Source organism: Carassius gibelio, chromosome B1 (assembly GCF_023724105.1).
Source record: "Carassius gibelio isolate Cgi1373 ecotype wild population from Czech Republic chromosome B1, carGib1.2-hapl.c, whole genome shotgun sequence".
In the NCBI taxonomy this organism is placed as follows: Eukaryota; Metazoa; Chordata; class Actinopteri; order Cypriniformes; family Cyprinidae; genus Carassius; species Carassius gibelio.
Window position 1 is genome coordinate 16,873,337 of NC_068396.1, and position 20,436 is coordinate 16,893,772.

A 20,436-nucleotide genomic window follows, 5' to 3' on the forward strand; every position below is an offset into this window, starting at 1 on the left:
TGAGAAATAGGAGAGATGAATCACCGCTGTGATCACGAGCGTCTGGAGTAAAGAGCTCAGAAAAAACTAATTTATTCCTGTTTTAAAGCTTTTAAAAATAAATTATTACAGCGATATCACACAATCAACCAATTAGAACACACCAAGAGCTAAATTCAGATGTTTTTGAACTGTTTGTGTGAAAATGAATTATTTGCGGCTGCCTATCTGAAATCACCGCCTCCGATCAGCGCGTACAGTGTCGAGCTCAAAACAAACGAATTTATTCTTGTTTAAGAGCTTTTTTAAATAAAATATTACCACAAATGCACACAATAAACCCATTGTAACACTACAAGAGCTAAATGCAGGTGTTTGTGACCCGTTTAAGTGTGCAAGACTATTTGAAAGCGCGACTGGCAGAATAACATATATCTCTCGAGCTGCAGGATTCTGCCTTTCGTCGTACGAACGAACACATCACGGACAAGATTATTTCAAAACACATAATAGCTTGGCGACTATAAACGAAAACAGCCACGTGAACATAAACTGTTGAGAAATAAATCTGAAATGGATCTACTGGATTTTAATATTAAGTGACCGCATATACCAGCTGCTTCTGTCTTCAATTTTGATCCATATAAAAAATGAAACTCATTCATCTTGGCTGCTTTTTTTAATGTGTGTACATATTTATTTATTTATTTATTTATTTATTTATTATTTTGCTCTAACAAGAATTAATCTATATTTAATTAAATCAATTACATTTTATTTTACATTTGATTTGTCCATTTCTGCATCTAAACGCCTAAAAACCTAAAACATGCTCTATTATACTATTGTTAGCAATTTCTTTATCGTCCAATTTATCTGGTGTACACTTTTATTTTCATAATAAACTTGTTTGTTAGATTATACACAGTTACAGTGGTCTATGATAAATATTAACAGGTTTTATTCAAGCTGTTTAGAATGATTGCAGTAGGCAAATTTTTTGAAATGTAAATAAAATAAAAAAAATTTAAATAAATAAATAAATAAAAAACATTGGAAAAGAATAACTGTTGTACATTTTTATACATTTTGTATAATTTCATAGTTTATGCATTATAGTTATAAAAACAAATAAATTTAGCCACTCACATAAAATCTTATAGGCCTTATCCTTTTCTGACAGTTTTAGGGATTTTTAAAAATCCTAAAAAACCTTATTTGTGCTGCAAATAATAATTTCAAACTCAAACAGTAAATATTCAGTTCATGCTTTATAAAGCCTTGTCCCAATATTAATAGTCAGTAGTAAGCAGTTTATAAATACAGCTATAAAAAGCTTGTTCTTGGGTTATAAGCACATTTATTTAAAAGGAGAGTAAAGGGTCAGTTATCTTCCTATGAAAATTAATAAAAAAAACAAAAAAAAAACAACAACACAGATTGATACAGAACTCAGAAATTTTATTGTGGATTTATGATAAAATCAGCCTGTAAATGAATTCATACTCCTCCAAGAATACACAAGTTCACAGCAAACTTTTTTAACATGAAGCTAATATACTGAAGATGTTAAATTGTGAATGGGTTTAGGATAGCTTAAATGGTGTGGCCATAGCGATTTATTAAAGTAACATAAAAAAATACAATCGTTATTTTACTATATCTTTAAAATTTTTCATTCCAACTCTTCATAATTTTTTATATACGTAGAAGTCATCATTTGAAGGAAGCACAGTAAGTTTCATAGCTTTATCATTTTCAAGAGCCAGCATAAAATTAAAACTATCATAACTTATAAATCAAGCTTGCAATTCTTAGTTCCAATAATGACCACCAGATGGAGCTATAGGATTACTTTTAAATAATTATTGTAAAACAAGTATGATTTAAATCATTTATAGAAATCTTTCAAAGAAAAATAATATGTATTTTATGTATTTTACTGATAAAATGACCCTCACTTAATTAGAATAACAAGCTGAAGTATTGTGAACTGTATATTAAGAATAATTCTTTATTAGCTTTATGGACAGATACGTTTTGAGTGACTCTTGAAGGTTCAGCACCACATCCTCTTTTACCACTGTTTAAAGAATTTATCTTACAGAACAGGTGCGAATGAATTTTGGATAGCTTGAATGGTTTTGTCGTGGTGATTTTTTGAAATAACAGTAAAAAAGTAACCAGTAAATGTCTTTTATTTTTTTAAAGTGCAGCTTCTAAACACTTCAAAAAAATGTACACATAGAATACAAGTCATTCTGAGGAAATATGCATAGTTTCATGACTATACAACATTATATGGATGATAGAAAATTAAAAAACTATCATACATCTGATGTCACTCTGTCCCTCTGTCACTGTGGTTAATGTGTGTGTGTGTGTGTGTGTGTGTTTGTGTGTGTGTTAAGTGAATTAGGTGTGAAACTATCAGGGAGCATTTAGTCTCCAGCGCCAACATTTTACAGAACTGCCACTTTCCTGGAGTCTCAGAATTATAATGTGTCAGGTTTTGAGAGATCTAAGATTCCAAAAAATGATTTAATTAGAATACTATGAAGTATTGTGAAATACTATATATTAAGTCTTTATATATAGGCTTTATGAACAGATTAGAGTGACTCGTGAAGGACCAGCGCCACCTCCTCTTGTCCGATGGTTTGAGGAATATATCTTCCAGAATCTGGGATTAAGATTTAGGAGCTCATTTTTATTCCACCTCCTTTCCTGAAAGTCTGTCTTGCAGAATTGACTAAAAATTAATCTTCACATTAATTCCTAATTATTTTGCAATTCTTTTGTCAGTTCTTCTTGACCTGTTTTTCTCTTCCAGCTTTCCTGGACTATTGTATAGCACTCATAAATGATTAAATAAAAAATAATGGTAGTTATTAAGATTGATATGGTTTGGAATTGGTAAAATGTGCTTGGAAAAAAATCACAAAACAATGTTTTGATGTTTAAGTTTGGAATATTAACTGACATGAATGAATGCTATATAAATATTGTTCATGTTAACATAATGTTTATAAATGAAATCTTATTGTAAAGTGTTACTAAAGTTATATATATATATATATATTGTTCTGTGAATGTGATTTTAAAGTCTAGATGATTCGGATTAACCCTTTAACTGCCATATCATTTAAAACCTCACTGCCAGAGGGATATTGTGAATGCATGTGCCCGCTGGGCACAGTTTACCTGATGCCACCGGGGTGGCGATGGCATTGGTGGCTTGAGCCCGCCATCGCTGCTTGCAGCTATATTTATTATTATTATTATTTATTTTTTTTTTTTTTTTCAACGTCTCGGGGGCTTTTGGGGCCCTTAACGTGCTTAAAAAGTCTTGAAAATTGGCACACAGATTGGAACCTGCGGCCATTAGGGCCGGGCAGAGACTGATACACGGGCGTGGCACAGGGGCTCTACAGCGCCCCCTGGAATATGGAGGGCCATATATCATACATTCTTGCTCGTAGACGTATGAAACTCGGTACACATATAAATCTCGTCAATCCAAACAACTTTTGTATTGCATATCATAGGCTCCACCCAACAGGAAGTTGGCTATTTAGGGTTTAGTATTCAAATTTTTCGTCAAAGTTGTGGGGGCTTTTGGGGTCCTTAACATACTCAAAAACTCTTGAAAATTTGCGCACACTTTGGAATCTGTGGCCTTTAGGAGCCTGCAGAGGCTGGGACCCGGGCGTGTCACAGGGGCTCTACGGCGCCCCCTGGAACACAGTCAAAAATTTTGATGTATAGCTCACACATACTTGCACATATTCATAAGAAACTCAGTACACATATAGATCTCATCGTGCCGAACAACTTTCGTATTGCATGTCATAGGCTCCACCCAACAGGAAGTCAGCTATTTAGAGTTATGTAAAAAGCGCATGCTCTGGAATTTGAAATACTTGTCATAGGATTTTTTCTCGATTGCCGCCAAACTCGGTCAACATGATCTCAAGACACTGGGGATGAAAAATTGCCAGGGGATTTTTGATATCTCGAAAGGTTTGCTCGTGGCGAGGCGTTGAAATTATGGCGAGAAATTAGAAACAGGAAGTGTCTAATACCATCCACATACATTTCCTGATTTTAATCAAACTTCATCAGATTATTCGTTGTATGATGTCGATCGCATATATGTGACTATTAGGAGTCAAAGTTATAGCGCCACCAACTGGCAGAAGGAAGTGTGTCATTTTCAAAATGATTTGAATTCAGCATCTTATTATTACTCGATTTGCTTCAAACTTCATCAGAATAATGTTAAAACACAGCTGATATAAATCTGCAAGGGGGATATTGATATCTAAAAAATTGTTGCCGTGGCAACATGTCAAACTGGAATACTTCTCAGGTGATTTTGAGGCAAATAACATACTTAGAATTTCACAAAACTCTGAACACACATCAGTATTTCTGATAGGAACTTAAATTGTGAATGGATTTTGGATAGCTTGAATGGTTTTGCCGTGGTGATTTTTTTAAATGACCTTACAAAGGGAATCATTATTGTATTTTTAAATTGCAGCTTCCAAACACGTCAAAGAATTTTTTCATACAGATGAAAAAGTCATTCTGAGGAAATATGCATAGTTTCACGACTTTACAACACTGTATGGATAACAGAAAATTAAAAAAACTGTCAGACATCTCATCTCACTCTGTCCCTCTGTTTGAGTGTGTGTGCTTAGACTTCCATTGTCTGAGAGAAATAGCGCCCCTACAGGTTCAATTCCCGGACTTTTACTTTCACTTTTAAATCGGTTAAAAATACAAACAAATACTTAGATTTAATTCACACTGACAAGCTAAACCAACATATCTGATTATTACCGGTTCAGGGCTCATGGATAAATTATTTCTGGCCAGAGATACGTGAGAAATAGGAGAGATGAATCACCGCTGTGATCACGAGCGTCTGGAGTAAAGAGCTCAGAGAAAACGAATTTATTCCTGTTTTAAAGCTTTTAAAAATAAATTATTACAGCGATATCACACAATCAACCAATTAGAACACACCAAGAGCTAAATTAAGATGTTTTTGAACTGTTTGTGTGAAAATGAAATATTTGCAGCTGCCTATCTGAAATCACCGCCTCCGATCAGCGCGTACAGTGTCCAGCTCAAAACAAACGAATTTATTCTTGTTTAAGAGCTTTTTTAAATAAAATATTACCACAAATGCACACAATAAACCCATTGTAACACAACAAGAGCTAAATGCAGGTGTTTGTGACCTGTTTAAGTGTGCAAGACTATTTGAAAGCGCGACTGGCAGAATAACATATCTCTCGAGCTGCAGGATTCTGGCTTTCGTCGTACGAACGAACACATAACGGACAAGATTATTTCAAAACACATAATAGCTTGGCGACTATAAACGAAAACAGCCACGTGAACATAAACTGGATCTACTGGATTTGAATATTAAAGTGACCACATTTACCACTTGTTTCTGTCTTCAATTTTAATCTATATAAAAAAGGAAACTCATTCGACTTGGCTGCTTTTTTAATGTGTGCATATTTATTTATTTATCTTTTTATACATTTTGTATAATTTCATAGTTTGTGTATTACAATTATAAAAACAAAAATAAAATTAGCCACTCACATAGAAATAGCTTAGGCCTTAACCTTTTTCTGACAGTTTTAGGGATTTTTAAAAATCCTAAAAAAACCTTATTTGTGCTGCAAATAATAATTTCAAACTCATTTGATACTGACCTATGACATCCTGTGACATTATATTTATTTTAATTTACATAATCTCATGGATGTAACAGTAAATCTGTTCAGCTCACAGATCAATACTAAGCTGTAATGCAAGCAGAACTTTCACAAATGCTTATGAGTCATTTAAGGATTTGATAACACTGTAAAATAATGTCTAATTTGTTAACATTAGCAAATTCATTGATAACACTTTATAATAACTGCACTCATTATTAAATAGTCAGTTCATGCTTTATAAAGCCTTGTCCCAATATCAATAGTCAGTAGTAAGCAGTTTATAAATACAGCTATAAATAGCTTGTCCTTGGTTTATAAGCACATTTATTAAAAATGAGAGTAAGTTATCTTCCTATGAAAAATAAAAGATAAAAATAAACAAACAACAACACAGATTGATACAGAACTCAGAAATTTTATTGTGGATTTATGATAAAGCCTGCAAATGAATTCATACTCCTACTCATACTACTCCATACTCCTTTTTCAACATTATGCCTATATACTGAGATGTTAAATTGTGAATGGGTTTAGGATAGCTTAAATGGTGTTTTCATAGAGATTTATTAAAGTAACATAAAAAAATACAATAGTTATTTTACTATATCTTTACAATTTTTCATTCTAAATCTTCATAATTTTTTATATAAGTAGAAGTCCTCATTTGAAGGAAGCACAGTAAGTTTCATAGCTTTATCACTTTCAAGAGCCAGCATAAAATTAAAACTATCATAACATATAAATCAAGCTTGCAATTCTTAGTACCAATAATGGCCACCAGATGAAGCTATAGGATCACTTTTAAATAATTATTGTAGAAACAAGTATGATTTAAATCATTTATAGAAATCTTTCAAAGAAAAATAATATGAATTTTATGTATTTTACTGATAAAATGACCCTCACTTTATTAGAATAACAAGCCGAAGTATTGTGAACTGTATATTAAGAATAATTCTTCATAGGCTTTATGGACAGATACGTTTTGAGTGACTCTTGAAGGATCAGCACCACATCCTCTTTTACCACTGTTTAAAGAATGTATCTTACAGAACAGGTGCGGATGAATTTTGAATAGCTTGAATGGTTTTGTCGTGGTGATTTTTTTAAATAACAGTAAAAAAAGTAACCAGTAAATGTCTTTTATTTTTTTAAGTGCAGCTTCTAAACACTTCAAAAAAATGTACACATAGAATTTTTTACAGAACTGCCACTTTCCTGGAGTCTCAGAATTACAATGTGTCAGGTTCTGAGAAATCAAAGATTCCAAAAAATGATTTAATTAGAATACCATGAAGTATTGTGAAATACTATATATTAAGACTTTATATATAGGCTTTATGAACCGATTAGAGTGACTCGTGAAGGACCAGCACCACCTCCTCTTGTCTGATTGTTTGAGGAATATATCTTCCAGAATCCGGGATTAAGATTTAGGAGCTCATTTTTATTCCACCTCCTTTCCTGAAAGTCTGTCTTGCAGAACTGACTAAAAATTAATCTTCACATTAATTCCTAATTATTTTGCAATTATTTTTGTCAGTTCTTCTTGACCTGTTTTTTTTTTCTTCTTCTTTTCTGACCTCATGACCCAGTCAGCATTTTTGTACAATGGTCAAGTCTTAACTTATCCATTTCTGTATTGCATTTGTGTTTGATATTTCTCATGGGTATTTCATAATTTTCGACTTTGAGTTAAAACAGTTTGAGTTAAAACTCTTTTTTAGTGCATTTCATCTGTAAAAGAAAACATGCCTAATAATTCTGCACATGAATATAAGGAGTTTTTCTCTTCCAGCTTTCCTGGACTATTGTATAGCACTCATAAATGATTAAATAAAAAATAATGGTAGTTATTAAGATTGATATGGTTTGGGATTGGTAAAATGTGCTTGGAAAAAAATCACAATAAAACAATGTTTTAATGTTTAAGTTTGGAATATTAACTGACATGAATGAATGCTATATAAATATTGTTCATGTTAACATAATGTTTATAAATGAAATCTTATCGTAAAGTGTTACTAAAGTTATATATATATATATATATATATTGTTCTGTGAATGTGATTTTAAAGTCTAGATGATTCGGATTAACCCTTTAACCGCCATATCCTTTAAAACCTCACTGCCAGAGGGATATTGTGAATGCATGTGCCCGCTGGACACAGTTTACCTGATGCCACCGGGGTGGCGATGGCATTGGTGGCTTGAGCCCGCCATCGCTGCTTGCAGCTATATTTATTATTATTCTTCTTCTTTTCCCGAATGAATCACATTTTTGAGGGCTTTAACATGCTCAAAAAGTCATGAAACTTTGCACACGCGTCAAATCTGGTGAAAATTTTTGTCTGATATAGGATTCAGAAGAGGGTGTGGCAAAACAGCTCGACAGCGCCACCTATACTAAGAAAATCAACAGCCTTCCGGCTATGTTTCACGTACATGCACGAAAATTGGCACACATATGTAACACACCAATACCTACAAAAAAGACTCTTGGAGCAAAATTCTAAACCCAACAGGAAGTCGGTTATTTTTAATATTATGAGCAAATATTGTGTAATTTTGGTCATTCCCATGTGTTGTATTTTAACGAACTCCTCTTAGAGATTTCTTCAAATCAACACCAAATTTGGTATGCCTAATCTAAAGGCCTTAGCGATGTTAAATTGCGAAGATCTTGAGTTTTCGTCGAAGGGCGTGTCCGTGGCGGCCTGGCGAATTTCGATGATTCGCCATGAAAAATGAAGTTGCTATAACACAGACATACAATGTCCAATCTGCCCCAAACTTCACATGTTTGATGAGACTCTGAACCTGAACATATTGACATATGCATATTCAGTTATAGTCATAGCGCCACCTATTGGCAACAGGAAGTGACATATTTTACACTGCGATGAACTACTCCTAGAAATTTTATGATATCAATGTCTTTTTTGTGGTCAGTCTAATCTAAAGGCCTGTGCGATGTTAAGTTGTGAAGATCTTGAGTTTTCGTTAAAAGGCGTGTCCATGGCGCCGTCACGAAGTTCGATGTCTCGCCATGGGAATAAAAGATGTTATAACTCAGGCATAAAATGTCAGATCTTCCCCAAACTTCACATGTGTGATAAGAGTCCTGACCTGAACAGATCTGCAGGCCAATATTCCACCGGGTGTGGCAGAATGGCTCGATAGCGCCACCTATACACTTTCAACGGAGTGTGCCTCGAGCTATGTTTCACGTACATGTACAAAAATTGGTACACACATATAACTCACCAATATCTACCAAAAAGTCTCTTGGTACGAAATTCGAATCCCAACAGGAAGTCGGTTATTTTGAATTTTCCCTGCAAAATTGGTGTTGTTTTTGCAATTTTCAGGGGTTGTACTTTAACAAACTCCTCCTAGAGATTTATTCAGATCAACACCAAGCTTGATCAGTGTAATCTAAAGCCATTTGTGATGTTAAATTGCGAAGGACTTGAGGTTTCGTTAAAGGGCGTGTCCATGGCGGCCTGACAAATTTCGATGTTTCGCCATGAAAAAGGAAGTTGCTGTAACTCAGACATACAATGTCCAATCTGCCCCAAATTTCACATATTGGATGAGACTCTTGACCTGAACAGATCTACATGCCCATATTCAGTTATAGTCATAGCGCCACCTATTGGCAACAGGAAGTGACATATTTTACACTGTGACAGACTATTTCTAGAAATTGTATGACATCAATGTCTTTTTTGTGGTCAGTCTAATCTAAAGACCTGTTTGATGTTTAGTTGTGAAGATCTTGAGTTTTTGTTAAAAGGCGTTTCCATGGCGCCGTGACGAAGTTCGATGTCTCGTCATGGGAATAAAAGATGTTATAACTCAGGCATAAAGTGTCCGATCTTGCCCAAACTTCACATGAGGGTCCTGGCCTGAACAGATCTGAAGGCCAATATTCCATTGGGTGTGGCAAAATGGCTAGATAGCGCCACCTATAAACTTTCAACGGAGTGCATATGCACATTCAATGGAGTGCGCCTCGAGCTATTTTTCACGTACATGTACAAAAGTCGGTACACACATGTAACACACCAATACCTACAAAAAAGTCTCTTGGTACGAAATCCGAATCCCATCAGGAAGTCGGTTATTTAGAATTTTCTCTGCAAAATTGCCGTTGTTTTTGCCATTTTCAGGGGTTGGACAGGGGTTGGACAAACTACTCCTAGAGATATATTCAGATCAACACCAAACTTGGTCAGTTAAATCTAAAGGTATTTGCGATGTTAGATTGCAAAGATTTTGAGGTTTCGTTAAAGGGCGTGTCCATGGCGGCCTGACAAATTTCGATGTTTCGCCATGAAAAAAGAAGTTGCTGTTACTCAGACTTACAATGTCCAATCTGCCCCAAACTTCACATGTTAGATAAGACTTCTGCCCTTAACAGATCTAGATGCCCATATTCAGTTATAGTCATAGCACCACCTGCTGGCAACAGGAAGTGACATGTTGTATGCTGTGACAAACTACTCCTAGAATTTTTTTGAGATTAATGTATTTTTTGTAGTCAGTCTAATCTAAAGGCCTGTGCAATGTTAACTTGTGGAGATCTTGAGTTTTTGTTAAAGGGCATGTCCATGGCGTCATGACAAATTTTGATGTCTCACCACAGCAAGCGAAGTTGTTGTAACTCAGGCATAATTTGTTCGATCTTCCCCAAACTTCACATGTTCGATAAGAGTCCTGCCCTGAACACATCTGAAGGCCAATAGTCCATTATAATGAGAGCACCACCTACTGGCAACACAAAGATTGGCACAAATATGGAGTAAACTTTGATATATTCCACTTATATTTGAGTTTAAATGCATGTTTCTCACCGTTCACCTATTTACTAAAGCCACTCACTGCCGGTGAGCCCGGGTGCGAGGGCCCGTTCATCGCTGCTTGCAGCTTTAATTATTATTATTATTATTATTATACTTCTCCAAAATGAATCGCATTTTTGAGGGCCTAAACATACTCAAAAAGTCATGAAACTTTGCACACACCTCAGAACTGGCGAAAATTTACATCTGATATGGGTTTCAGAAGTGGGTGTGGCAAAATCGCTCGACAGCGCCACCTATACACGTTCAACGGTGTGCGCCTCGAGCTATGTTTCACGTACATGTATGAAAATCGGTACACATGTGTAACTCTCCAGTACCTACAAAAAAGTCTCTTAGAGCAAAATTCTAAACCCAACAGGAAGTCGGTTATTTTTAATATTATGAGCAAATTTTGTGTCATTTTTGCAATTTCCATGCATTGTATTTTAACGAACTCCTCCTAGAGACTTATTCAGATCAACACCAAGTTTGGTATGCCTAATCTAAAGGCCTTTGCGATGTTAAATTGCAAAGATTTTGAGTTTTCATCGAAGGGCGTGTCCGTGGCGGCCTGGCGAATTTCGATGATTCGCCATGAAACAGGAAGTTGCTATAACTCAGACATACAATGACCAATCTGCCCCAAACTTCACATGTTTGATGAGACTCCTGACCTGAACAGATTGACATGCCCATATTCAGTTATAGCCATAGCGCCACCTATTGGCAACAGGAAGTGACATATTTTACACTGCGATGAACTACTCCTAGAAATTTTATGACATCAATGTATTTTATGTGGTCAGTCTAATCTAAAGGCCTGTGCGATGTTAAGTTGTGAAGATCTTGAGTTTTCGTTAAAAGGCGTGTCCATGGCGCCATCACGAAGTTCGATGTCTCGCCATGGGAATAAAAGATGTTATAACTCAGGCATAAAATGTCCGATCTTCCCCAAACTGCACATGTGTGATAAGAGTCCTGGCCTGAACACATCTGAAGGCCAAAAATCCATCAGGTGTGGCAAAATGGCTCGATAGCGCCACCTATACACTTTCAACAGAGTGCGCCTCGAGCAATGTTTCACGTACATGTACAAAAATCGGTATACACATGTAACACACCAATACCTACAAAAAAGTCTCTTGGTACAAAATCCGAATCCCAACAGGAAGTCGGTTATTTAGAATTTTCTCTGCAAAATTGGCGTTGTTTTTGCCATTTTCAGGGGTTGTACTTTAACGAACTCCTCCTAGAGATTTATTCAGATCAACACCAAACCTGGTCAGTGTAATCTTAAGCCCTTTGCGATGTTAAATTGCGAAGATCTTTAGATTTCGTTAAAGGGCGTGTCCATGGCGGCCTGACAAATTTCGATGTTTCGTCATGAAAAAGGAAGTTGCTGTAACTCAGACATACAATGTCCAATCTGCCCCAAACTTCACATGTTAGATAAAACTTCTGCCCTTAACAGATCTACTTGCCCAAATTCAGTTATAGTTATAGCGCCACCTATTGGCAACAGGAAGTGACATGTTTTACACTGCGACAAAATACTCCTATAATTTTTTTGAGATTAACATATATTTTGTGGTCAGTCTAATCTAAAGGCCTGTGCAATGTTAACTTTTGGAGATCTTGAGTTTTTGTTAAAGGGCGTTTCCATGGCGCCATGACAAAATTTGATGTCTTGCCACAGCAAGAGAAGTTGTTGTAACTCAAGCATAAAATGTTCAATCTTCCCCAAACTTCACATGTTTGATAAGAGTCCTGGCCTGAACACATCTGAAGGCCAATATTCCATTATAATGAAAGCGCCACCTGCAGTCAACGGTAAGATTGGCACATATATGGGATATACTTTGATATATTCCACTTATATTTAGGACATTAAATGAATATTTCTCACTGTTCACCTTTTTACTAAAGCCACTCGCTGGCGGTGAGCCCGGGTGCGAGGGCCCGTTCATCGCTGCTCGCAGCTTTAATTATTATTATTATTATTATTATTATTCTTTTCCCGAATGAATCACATTTTTGAGGGCTTTAACATGCTCAAAAAGTCATGAAACTTTGCACACGCGTCAAACCTGGTGAAAATTTTCGTCTGATATAGGATTCAGAAGAGGGTGTGGCAAAATGGCTCGACAGCGTCACCCATACTAAGAAAATCAACAGCCTTCCGGCTATGTTTCACGTACATGCACGAAAATTGGCACACATATGTAACACACCAATACCTACAAAAAAGACTCTTGGAGCAAAATTCTAAACCCAACAGGAAGTCAGTTATTTTTAATATTATGAGCAAATTTTGTGTAATTTTGGTCATTTCCATGTGTTGTATTTTAACGAACTCCTCCTAGAGATTTCTTCAAATCAACAACAAATTTGGTATGCCTAATCTAAAGGCCTTAGCGATCTTAAATTGCGAAGATCTTAAGTTTTCGTCGAAGGGCGTGTCCGTGGCGGCCTGGCGAATTTCGATGATTCGCCATGAAAAATGAAGTTGCTATAACTCAGACATACAATGTGCAATCTGCCCCAAACTTCACATGTTTGATGAGACTCTGAACCTGAACATATTGACATGCGCATATTCAGTTATAGCCATAGCGCCACCTATTGGCAACAGGAAGTGACATATTTTACACTGCCATGAACTACTCCTAGAAATTTTATGACATCAATGTCTTTTTTGTGGTCAGTCTAATCTAAAGGCCTGTGCGATGTTAAGTTGTGAAGATCTTGAGTTTTCGTTAAAAGGCGTGTCCACGGCACCATGGCGAAGGTCGATGTCTCGCCATGTGAATAAAAGATGTTATAACTCAGGCATAAAATGTCCGATCTTCCCCAAACTTCACATGTGTGATAAGAGTCCTGACCTGAACAGATCTGCAGGCCAATATTCCACCGGGTGTGGCAGAATGGCTCGATAGCGCCACCTATACAATTTCAACGGAGTGTGCCTCAAGCTATGTTTCACGTACATGTACAAAAATTGGTACACACATGTAACTCAGCAATATCTACAAAAAAGTCTTTGGTACGAAATCCGTATCCCAACAGGAAGTCGGTTATTTTGAATTTTCCCTGCAAAATTGGTGTTGTTTTTGCCATTTTCAGGGGTTGTACTTTAACGAACTCCTCCTAGAGATTTATTCAGATCAACACCAAACTTGGTCAGTGTAATCTAAAGCCATTTGCTATGTTAAGTTGCGAAGGGCTTGAGGTTTCATTAAAGGGCGTGTCCATGGCGGTCTGACAAATTTCGATGTTTCGCCATGAAAAAGGAAGTTGCCGTAACTCAGACATACAATGTCCAGTCTGCCCCAAACTTCACATGTTGGATGAGACTCTTGACCTGAACAGATTTACATGCCCATATTCAGTTATAGTCATAGCGCCACCTATTGGCAACAGGAAGTGACATATTTTACACTGTGACAGACTATTTCTAGAAATTTTATGACATCAATGTCTTTTTTGTGGTCAGTCTAATCTAAAGACCTGTGTGATGTTTAGTTGAGAAGATCTTGAGTTTTTGTTAAAAGGCGTGTCCATGGCGCCGTGACGAAGTTCGATGTCTCGTCATGGGAATAAAAGATGCTATAACTCAGGAATAAAGTGTCCGATCTTGCCCAAACTTCACATGTGTGATAAGGGTCCTGGCCTGAACAGATCTGAAGGCCAATATTCCATTGGGTGTGGCAAAATGGCTCGATAGCGCAACCTATAAACTTTCAACGGAGTGCATATGCACATTCAATGGAGTGCGCCTCGAGCTATTTTTCAGGTACATGTACAAAAATCGGTACACACATGTAACACACCAATACCTACAAAAAAGTCCCATGTTACGAAATCCGAATTCCATCAGGAAGTCGGTTATTTAGAATTTTCTCTGCAAAATTAGCGTTGTTTTTGCCATTTTCAGGGGTTGTACTTTAACAAACTATTCCTAGAGATATATTCAGATCAACACCAAACTTGGTCAGTTAAATCTAAAGGCATTTGCAATGTTAAATTGCGAAAATTTTGAGGTTTCGTTAAAGGGCGTGTCCATGGCGGCCTGACAAAATTCGATGGTTCGCCATGAAAAAGGAAGTTGCTGTTACTCAGACTTACAATGTCCAATCTGCCCCAAACTTCACGTTAGATAAGACTTCTGCCCTTAACAGATCTACGTGCCCATATTCAGTTATAGTCATAGCGCCACCTGCTGGCAACAGGAAGTGACATGTTGTATGCTGTGACAAACTACTCCTAGAATTTTTTTGAGATTAATGTATTTTTTGTAGTCAGTCTAATCTAAAGGCCTGTGCAATGTTAACTTGTGGAGATCTTGAGTTTTTGTTAAAGGGCATGTCCATGGCGTCATGACAAATTTTGATGTCTCGCCACAGCAAGAGAAGTTGTTGTAACTCAGGCATAATTTGTTAGATCTTCCCCAAACTTCGCATGTTCGATAAGAGTCCTGCCCTGAACACATCTGAAGGCCAATAGTCCATTATAATGAGAGCACCACCTGCTGGCAACATGAAGATTGGCACAAATATGGAGTAAACTTTTATATATTCCACTTATACTTATGAGTTTAAATGCATGTTTCTCACCGTTCACCTATTTACTAAAGCCACTCGCTGCCGGTGAGCCCGTGTGCGAGGGCCCGTTCATCGCTGCTTGCAGCTTTAATTCTTCTTCTTCTTCTTCTTCTTCTTCTTCTTCTTCTTCTTCTTCTTCTTCTCCCAAATGAATCGCATTTATGAGGGCTTTAACATGCTCAAAAAGTCATGAAACTTTGCACACGCGTCAAACCTGGTGAAACTTTTCGTCTGATATAGGATTCAGAAGAGGGTGTGGCAAAATGGCTCGACAGCGCCACCTATACCAAGAAAATCAACAGCCTTCCAGCTATGTTTCATGTACATGCACGAAAATTGGCACACATATGTAACACACCAATACCTACAAAAAAGACTCTTGGAGCGAAATTCTAAACCCAACAGGAAGTCGGTTATTTTTAATATTATGAGCATATTTTGTGTAATTTTGGTCATTTCCATGTGTTGTATTTTAACGAACTCCTCCTAGAGATTTCTTCAAATCAACACCAAATTTGGTATGCCTAATCTAAAGGCCTTTGCGATGTTAAATTGCGAAGATCTTGAGTTTTCGTTGAAGGGCGTGTCCGTGGCGGCCTGGCGAATTTCGATGATTCGCCACGAAAAATGAAGTTGCTATAACTCACACATACAATGTCCAATCTGCCTCAAACTTCACATGTTTGAAGAAACTCTGAACCTGAACAGATTGACATGCCCATATTCAGTTATATTCATAGCTAGAAATTTTTTGACATCAATGTCTTTTTTGTGGTCAGTCTAATCTAAAGGCCTGTGCGATGTTCAGTTGTGAAAATCTTGAGTTTTCGTTAAAAGGCGTGTCCATGGCACAATGGTTAAATTCGATGTCTCACCATGTGAATAAAAGATGTTATAACTCAGGCATAAAATGTCCGATCTTCCCCAAACTTCACATGTGTGATAAGAGTCCTGGCCTGAACAGATCTGCAGGCCAATATTCCACCGGGTGTGGCAGAATGGCTCTATAGCGCCAACTATACACTTTCAACGGAGTGCGCCTCGAGCTATGTTTCACGTACATGTACAAAAATTGGTACACACATGTAACACTCCAATACCTACAAAAAAGTATCTTTGTACGAAATCCGGATCCCAACAGGAAGTCGGTTATTTTTAATTTTCCCTTCAAAATTGGTGTTGTTTTTGCCATTTTCAGGGGTTGTACTTTAACGAACTCCTCCTAGAGATTCATTCAGATCAACACCAAACTTGGTCAGTGTAATCTAAAGACCTTTGCGATAATAAATTGCGAAGGACTTGAGGTTTCGTTAAAGGGCAGGTCCATGGCGGCCTGACAAATTTCGATGTTTCGCTATGAAAAAGGAAGTTGCTGTAACTCAGACATACAATGTCCAATCTGCCCCAAACTTCACATATTGGATAAGACTCTTGACCTGAACAGATCTACATGCCAATATTCAGTTATAGTCATAGCGCCACCTATTGGCAACAGGAAGTTACATATTTTACACTGCGACAAACTACTCCCAGAAATTTTATGACATCAATGTCTTTTTTGTGGTCAGTCTAATCTAAAGACCAGTGTGATGTTTAGTTGTGAAGATCTTGAGTTTTTGTTAAAAGGTGTGTCCATGGCGCCATGATCAAGTTCGATGTCTCACCATGGGAATAAAAGATGTTATAACTCAGGCATAAAATGTCCGATCTTGCCCAAACTTCACTTGTGTGATAAGGGTCCTGGCCTAAACAGATCTGGAGGCCAATATTCCATTGAGTGTGGCAAAATGGCTCGATAGCGCCACCTATACACTTTCAACGGAGTGCGTATACACTTTAAACGGAGTGCGCCTCGAGCTATGTTTCACGTACATGTACAAAAATCGGTAGACACATGTAACACACCAAAATCTACGAAAAAGTCTATTGGTACGAAATCCGAATCCCAACAGGAAGTCAGTTATTTAGAATTTTCTCTGCAAAATTAGTGTTGTTTTGGCCATTTTCAGGGGTTGTACTTACGTTGTAACGAACTCCTCCTAGAGATTTATTCAGATCAACACCAAACTTGGTCAGTGTAATCTAAAGCCTTTTGCGATCTTAAATTGCGAAGATCTTGAGGTTTCGTTAAAGGGCGTGTCCATGACGGCCTGACAAATTTCGATGTTTCGCCATGAAATAGGATGTTGTTGTAACTCAGGCATAAAATGTCCAATACTCCCCAAACCTCACATGTTCGATAAAAGTCCTGCCCTGAACACATCTGAAGGCCAATATTCCATTATAATGATAGCGCCACCTGCTGGCAACAGGAAGATTGGCACATATATGGAATAAACATTGATATATTCTACTTATATTTATGAGTTTAAACGCATATTTTTAACCGTTCACCTATTAACTAAAGCCACTCGCTGCCGGTGAGCCCGGGTGCGAGGGCCCGTTCATCGCTGCTTGCAGCTTTAATTAGGGCTCAAGCCCGAAGGGGCGAAGAGCCCTATTGTTCTTCTAAGGATTATTAGGGCTCAAGCCCGAAGGGGCGAAGAGCGCTATTGTTCCCCTAAGGATTATTCTTCTTATTATTAGGGCTCAAGCCCGAAGGGGCGAAGAGCCCTATTGTTCTTCTTAGGATTATTCTTATTATTAGGGCTCAAGCCCGAAGGGGCGAAGAGCCCTATTGTTCTTCTAAGGATTATTCTTCTTCTTATTATTATTTTTTTTATTTTTTATTAAACCTTCCGGGGGGTTTTGGGGGCCTTAACATGCTCAAAAACTCTTGAAAATTGGCACACACATTGGAATCTGCGGCCATCAGGATGCCACAGAGACTGGGACCCGGGCGTGGCACAGGGGCTCTACAGCGCCCCCTGGAACACAGTCAGAAATCTTGAACCATAGCTCACACACACTAGCATGTATTTATATGAAAATCGGTACACTTATAGATGTCATTGAGCCGAACAACTTTCACACTTTATGTCATAGGCTCCGCCCAACAGGAAGTCAGCTATTCAGGGCTGTTTAAAAAAAGCATGCTCTGGAATTTGAAATACTCCTCTGAGGTTTTCAACCTGTTCGCCACGAAGCTCGGTGAACATGATCTCAAGACATTGGGGATGAAAAATTGCGAGGGGATTTTTGATATCTCGAACGGTTTGCCCGTGACGAGGCGTGGAAATTATGGCTAGAAATGAGAAACAGGAAATGTCTAATAACATCCACATACATTTCCTGAGTTTGATCAAACTTCATTGGTTTGTTCATTGTATGATACCGATCGTATATATGTGACTATTAAGAGTCAACATTATAGCGCCACCAACTGGCAGCAGGAAGTGTGTCATTTTCCAAATGCTTTGAATTCAGCATCTTATTTTTACTCAATTTACTTAAAACTTCATCAGAATAATGACAAAACACGGCCGATGTAAATCTGTTTTGGGGATATTGATATCTGATATAGTGTTGCCATGGCAACGTGTCAAACTTGAATGTTTTGTTATGGTGAGTTTGAGGCAGACAACAAGTTCAGATTTACATGAAACTCAAAACACATATCAGTATTAGTGATAGCTAGACAATGGCAAAAGCTTTTAAAAGGGCGTGAAGGAGGCACTCTATAGCGCCACCTTTTGTCAAAAGTGGGGGGGTTAGTTTTAGCTACAGACACCAAACTTGGTACATAAATTGTTCTTTTCAAGACGGACAACTTTCTAATTCACAGTCATCAGCTACGACAAACAGGAAGTCGGCTATTTTGATTTGAATATTTAAATGGAGCTCTGATTTAATGCATACTCCTCACAGGAAATGTTCACTATACTCACCAAACTTTGTCTACATGTTGAAAAAACATTGAGGAACTTAAATTGCGAACGGATTTTGGTTAGCTTGAACGGTTTTGTCGTGGTGATTTTTTTTAAATGACAGTAAAAAGGGAATCATTAATTGTCTTGTATTTTTAAATTGCAGCTTCCAAACACTTAAAAAAAATTTCATACAGAGATCAAATCATTCTGAGGACATATGCATAGTTTCATGACTTTACAACACTGTATGATTAAAAGAAAATTTAAAAAATGTCAGACATCTCAACTCACTCTGTCCCTCTGTTTGAGGAATGTATGTGTGCTGACTGAGTGTGTGTGTGTGTGTGTGTGTGAGTGGGGGATGGGCATGAGCTGAGTGGCAGACACAATGAGAGAGAGAAAGAGAGAGAGAGAGAAAGAGAGAGAGAGACTTAATCATCTCTTTAATCACCAGAAAAAAAATGTATTTTAAATTGTTATTTTTTGTTGCTGTTGCTAACATTGCTGTTTTCATTACAGCTTAAGAAATCTCTCAGGCCGTATCCTTTTCTGACAGTTTCAGGAATTAAAAACAAAATTCTAAAAATACTTATTTGTGCTGCAAATAATAATTTCAAACTCATTTGATACTGACCTATTCCATCCTGTGACATGACATTTATCTTAATTTACATGATCTCATGGATGTAACATTAAAACTGTTCAGCTCACAGATGAAGACTAAGCTGTAATGCAAGCAGAACTTTCACAAATGCTTATAAGTCATTAAAGGATTTTATAACACTGTAAAATAATGTCTAATTTGTTAACATTAGTAAATGCATTGGTAACACTTTATAATAACTGCACTCATTAGTAAATAGTCAGTTCATGCTTTATAAAGTCTTGTCCCAACTTAAATAGTCATTAATAAGCAGCTTATAAATACAGCTATAAATAGCTTGATCTTGGTTTATAAGCACATTTATTAAAAAGGAGAGAAAAGGGTCAGTTATCTACCTATGAAAAATAAAAAAATAAAAATAAACAAACAACAACACAGATTGATACAGAACTCAGAAATGTTATTGTGGATTTATGATAAAATCAGCCTGTAAATGAATTCATACTCCAAAAAGACACACGTAGTTCACACCAAACTTTTTCAACATGATGCCAATATACTGAAGATGTTAAATTGCTAATGGGTTTAGGATACCTTAAATGGTGTGGCCATAGCGATTTATGAAAGTAACATAAAAAAATACAATAGTTATTTTACTGTATCTTTAACATTCTTCATTCCAACTCTTCATATTTTTTTATATATGTAGAAGTCATCATTTGAAACAAGCACAGTAAGTTTCATAGCTTTATCATGTCCAGGAGCCAGTATAAAATTAAAACTATCATAACTTATAAATCAAGCTTGCAATTCTTAGTACCACTAATGGCCACCAGATGGAGC